We start from the raw sequence: 5,800 nt of genomic DNA on the forward strand, positions 1-5,800 counted from the left end.
TGAGCAAAACCACTGTCAGTCTGGACCAAAAGGGACAGAAAAGAGACAGATTGAAGGAAAATTGACTTCAAAGGCAGAACCATGGAAGTTGAGGTCTGGAACAAGGGCACCACTCTGGAAGGTGAAGTCTGGACTGAAGACACCTTTCAGACCAAGAAAGCGAGCCCACCCATGTGTGTGGAATATAAATCTGCCCAGGCACATGGAGAGGTTGGTCTCATCCCCATTTTCAGGAAGAATGTTGCCACCCTAGTTTTCTCAGATGCCTGGGAGATTGCGGAGTCTGACTATGCTTCTAGGTTGGATGAGGATGGAGCCTGGAGCTTGGTTGCCATCCGCATGCTTTTCCCTAGATTCCCAATACTGCCTTGGTTTCTTTTGACTAGTTCTCCCTTGGCTGTGACTCCATTCAAAAAGACCCTGAATCTCATAAGCTGTGAAGACAGTAGCAAATCTACCTTTGCTGGACCCCATCTTGCTATCTGAGGCAGGGATTCAGTCGGCAAGTGAGGGGACATGGGTTTGGGCATCAGGTTGCGATGCCACTTCCATGGGCCCTGGTAGTATGCTCCAACCCCCTCTCTCTTAATTGCCTCACCTCCTTCATAGGATTCTTGTTAGGATGAAATGAGGAAATGAATGGAGAGCCCCTCATGGAAAGCCAGGTAAGTGATAAATCAGTGTGTTTCTTTCTCTCTCCCCTCCCTTCGGTTAATATTCAGGTTTATCCCAAAACAGATCCTTTGACAAGGCCAGTCCACACATACTGTATAGTTTCTGCTGCGTGCCAGCTCTGGCTGGGCACTGCTTCTGCAGGAGGCTGGACAGACTTCCCACCTAGGACTCAGGCTTGGACCTGGCCACAGGGAAACAGGGACAGGATCTGCCCCAACATTCAAGTTTCTTAAACCACTGCCTGTTACTCCAATAATAATCAGGGTGGAAGATAACAAAGGCATTGGCTGCTTAAAATTTTATCACTGAGTTATTCCAGTAATTCCCCACCCTTTGGAAGATCCTGGCAAGGAAGCCATATGCCATCAGGACAACAGGGCTCTTCCAGAAGCCCCCAGAAGTCCCCATGGCTCCCACCTGTTAAAGGCTGGAGGGAGCAGGAGGGTCTGACAGCCACTGAGTAGATGAGAGGAAGGCTGTGCATTCAGAGGCCAGAGGCCCTGGGGTAGGAGGGAGGCAGCTGAGGTATAGGCAAGGCAGGGAAACATTCCTTAGACCAGGGCCTTCCTTTTCCAAAGGAAGAGTCCAAACAGAATAATAGAGCATTTCCTTGAATATCAATACGGATGTTGTCTAGATTAACCAAGAAATTAACCTGAAGGCTCAGCATTTTTATACTGCAAGGCCTCTGTGTGTGGCGTTCAGGGGAACCTGGGGAGGTGGCTCTCCCAGGCCTTTACCTCAGAGACCCACCTTCACCCCAGAGATAATTATCTATCCCAGGAAAACTATCAAAGAGGGGTCTACCTCCTACTACTACTCCAATTTCTGGCCCTCCTTCAAATTCAAAGTTCTTCTTGCTATTGAACCTAATTCATCTTCAATCTTTCTGACAGTATAGATTGTTTCCATGAGAGAATGAGTGACAGCCACAGATTCAGGGAGGTGGAGGGAGAGTGGGAGTGGTAGGGACCAGTCAACTTCGGAGTTGATTTGCCGGCGGCCGACAGAAGCAGGGAGGAGAATATGGGATATGCCCGGACAGGTCTCTCCACCCTTCTGTCATCTCACATCTCCAGACAGTATGCATCTCGAGCTGCTCAAGTGCAGCCCGAGAAGTCCCTTATGCGGTTTTGTGTCCTCAAACTTTCCCCCTCAGACATACACCTGCAGCTACAGCATGGGCATCATGGGGCCCTACCACAGTCCTGGGGGTATGAGGAGGGGGACTCTCACATTCCCTTTCTCCAAGTCCCTGGAGGACTAGCCAAGGGGGCTTTGCCAATAGGGACCGTGTGCTAACCTGGGGCTAATGAGGTGCAGGCGAGGGAACAAAAGCGCTTCTTGCTTTACCACCTAGGTGGACCTTACAGTTTCCCCTCAGTGTGAGGAAGTCTCTTTCCCCTTGGGTTGGATGGGACAGATTCCAAGGGTCCTGTGCAGACCTCCGTGCTGCTCTCCCTGCTGCCAGGAGTGTCAGTCTGCCTTGAGCTTCCCTGCAGGCTTTCCGGGGGGGGGGGGGGGGGGGTGGCATTGAGAAGAGGGAGGAGGGCACCACCTGTGTTGTTGAGAAGCTGTTATGCAACCCAGAAAAGCCAAATTTTTCTCATCCAATCTTATGGGTACAGACATATTGTGAGTGGGAACTGTTTTTAAAAATATATTTGTATTGATAAAACTTAACATATAAACATTTCATACATGGTGTACAGTCAATGGCTCACAACACCATCACATAGTTGTGTATTCATCATCACGATCATTTTTTTTTAACATTTGCATCTCTCCAGAAAAAGAAAGAAAAATAACTTATACATACCATACACTTAACCCTCCCTCTTATCAACAACTATTATTTCCATTTACCCAATTTATTTTAATCTTTGTCCCCTTTATTATTTATTTTTTATCCACAATTTTTATTCATCTGTCCATACCCTAGCTAAAAGGAGCATCAGACACAAGGTTTTCACAATCACACAGTCACATTTTAGAAGTTACTGGATAATGATCTAATGATATAATTTATCATTACACAATCATCTTCAAGAAACAAGGCTACTGGAACACAGCTTTACAGTTTCAGGTACTTCCCTCCAGCCACTCCAATACACCATAAACTAAAAAGGGATTCTATATAATGCATAAGAATAACCTCCAGAATAACTCTCAACTCTGTTTGGAATCTCTCAGCCACTGACACTTTTTTCTCATTTCTCTCTTCTCCCTTTTGGTCAAAAAGGTTTCTCCATCCCTTGATGCTGGGTCCAAGCTCATCTCTAGATTTCTGTCCCATGTTGCCAAGAAGTTGTACATCCCTGGGAATCATGTCCCATGTAGAGGGGAAGGGCAATGAGTTCACTTGCCGTGTCGGCTTAGAGAGAGACACCGTATCTGAGCAATAATAGAGCTTCTCTGGGGGTGACACTTAGGCCCAATTTTAAGTGGGCTTAGCCTATCCTTTGCAGGAATAAGTTTCATAGTGGCAAACCCCAAGATTGAGGGCTCAGCCTATGGATCTGATTGTCCCTACTGATTGCAAGAATATCAGAAATTCTCCAAATAGGAAAGTTGAATATTGCTCCCTTTCTCCCCATTTCTCCAAGGGGACTTAGCAAATGCTTCTTTATTCACTGTACAAATCGTGCTGGGATTTATTGGGACATCACACTAACCTGGACAAACCATCAAAATCTCACGCCCTATTCAAGATTCCGTGTACCTATGGTGTTCAACTAAACTACCGTATAAGTTAAATTAGGAAATGCACTACCCAAAATATAAATTTTATCCCAAATAAACATCTATCCCTTTGGTCTCACACAGAAGTTGAAGTTTCAAAATATGGATGATATCGTCCTTTACCCAGTCTTCTGATGTACCTTACTACTGTCCAGACCAGCTTCATTCATATCTCTTCTCGATGTCTGATCACTTTTTCAACTTTTTAAACAGTTCCTGTATCTGGTACTGCTGACTTTCATAGCTTCAGAGCTTTAACTCTGAGTCTCAGATGTCACATAAATACCCGAAGTTTCTCTGAAAGAACATGTTATGTAAAAACAGTTCAGTATTTCAGAATTTAGAATTAGCAGCTACACTTCCTGAATATATGTGACTGCTGTAAGAGCTTACAGTCTAGGACCCTTTACAACAACCCATGCTGTCAACTTGAGTTCACTGAATTTTTATATTATAGTTAGCCCATATGATTGAAGCATGATATTTGTCTTTCTGCCCCTGACATTTCATTCAGCATACAGTTCTTAGGGCTCATTCACTTAGTTGCATGCCTCACAACTTCATTCTTTCTTGTGTAGTCCATTGTATGCATACCCTACAGTTCCGCCTTCCATTCCTCATCATTGTACCTTTAAGCTACCTCCATTCATTGCGGTGCCACCAGAAACACCAGTGTGCAAAACACTAGCATGCAAATGTCCATTCATGTCCCCACACTGGTTTCTCCAGGTATATATTGAGCAGTGGGATTTCAGGATCCTATGGCAAACACACCCCTAGCCTCCTGTGGAACCACCACACTGCACCTCTCATTTCCCTACCAACAGTGAACAAGTACATCTCTTTCTCCACATTTTCACTAGCGCTTGTTTCTCTCTACTCATTTTTAAATAGCTTTATTCACATATGCTACAATCCAGCCTAAATGTATAGACATGCCTTTGCCACCGTACTCTATCTGAGGATATTTCCTTTTCTTCCACAAAAAATCCATATTGTGAGTGGGACCTTTTGACTAGGCTGTTTCCATGGAGATGTGACCCATTCAAGCCAACATGGGTCTTAGTTCACTTACTGGAGTCCTATACAAGGGACACCTTTTGTAGAAGACACAGATATTTGGAGTTGCAGAAGGAAAAAGCCCCAGGAGACACCAGAAGCTGAGAGGGCTGTTCGAAAACAGAAAGTGGGGGAGAAGGACAACAGATATCATCTTGTGCCTTCCCATGTGACAAAGGAACCCATATGCCAGCTGTCTTTCCTTCAAGGAAGTATCCTCTTACTGGTACCTTAATTTGGACATTTTTATGGCCTTAGAATTTCAACTTGTAGCTTAATAAATCTCCTTTATAAAATCCAATCCATTTATAGTATATTATATCCCAGCTTTAATAAACTAAAATGATACCCAATATCCCTGTCCTGCCACCTTTAGAAAAGAGTTTTGTTTTGATTTACTAAAGCTGCTGAAATGCAGTATACCAGAAATGGATTCTTTTTTACAAAGAGGATATATTAGGTTACAAATTTACAGCTCTAAGGCCATGAACATGTTATCCAGAGAAAGATAAACCTTGACTTTGAAGAAAGGCTGCTGGCATCTGGAACACCTCTGTCAGCTGGGAAGGCATGTGGTTGATGTCTGCTTGTCCTTGCTTCTGGTTCATTGCTTTCTGCTTCTGATTCCAGTGACCTCTGTAAGCATCTGTGGGCCCTCACTTAGCTTCTCTGGGGCGAATTTTAGATTAGCATCTCCAAACGTCTGTTATTTGATTTCGTCTCTCTGCTCTCTGTGTCAGCTCTAAGTTCTCTCTCATAAAGGGCCCAGGGAAGGACTAAGACCCACCCTGAACAGGCAGGGTCACATCTCCATGGAAACAACCCAATCAAAAAGTCCCCCCCAATAATAGGTCTGTCCTCACAGATTGGATTAAAAGACCATGGCTTTTCTGGGGTACATAACAGTTTCAAACCAGCACAAATATATGAAAGGCTAACCTTTTGTCCATCTGCCTGCCCTTCCACGGTCCACAGCAGCATCTACTAGGCTTGAAGATTAAGTCCAGTTCCTGGGCCCTATACATCCAGGAATTTATCTGACTGGGGGGAAGGAAGGTCTCTCTCTGGGCTGGTAGAACTACGTCTACCTCAGATGGGGCTCATTTTCCTTGCATACCTGAGCTCTAGGCAGAAGAAGGGGAGGGGCAGGGAACCCTGAGTGCCCAGGGCATTTGTCTTATATTTCATTTCCAAGGGTAAGAGCTGTTTCCAGGTTAGATGTGTGGTGGGCAGAGGGCTGAGGCATGTGGCCAAGATGCAGACCTCTGCTGCAAATCCCTAGAGCATCAGATCCTTTGACCCCATGGTCACTAAAATTCTCACT

Source organism: Tamandua tetradactyla, chromosome 11 (genome assembly GCF_023851605.1).
Source record: "Tamandua tetradactyla isolate mTamTet1 chromosome 11, mTamTet1.pri, whole genome shotgun sequence".
NCBI classification, from domain to species: Eukaryota; Metazoa; Chordata; class Mammalia; order Pilosa; family Myrmecophagidae; genus Tamandua; species Tamandua tetradactyla.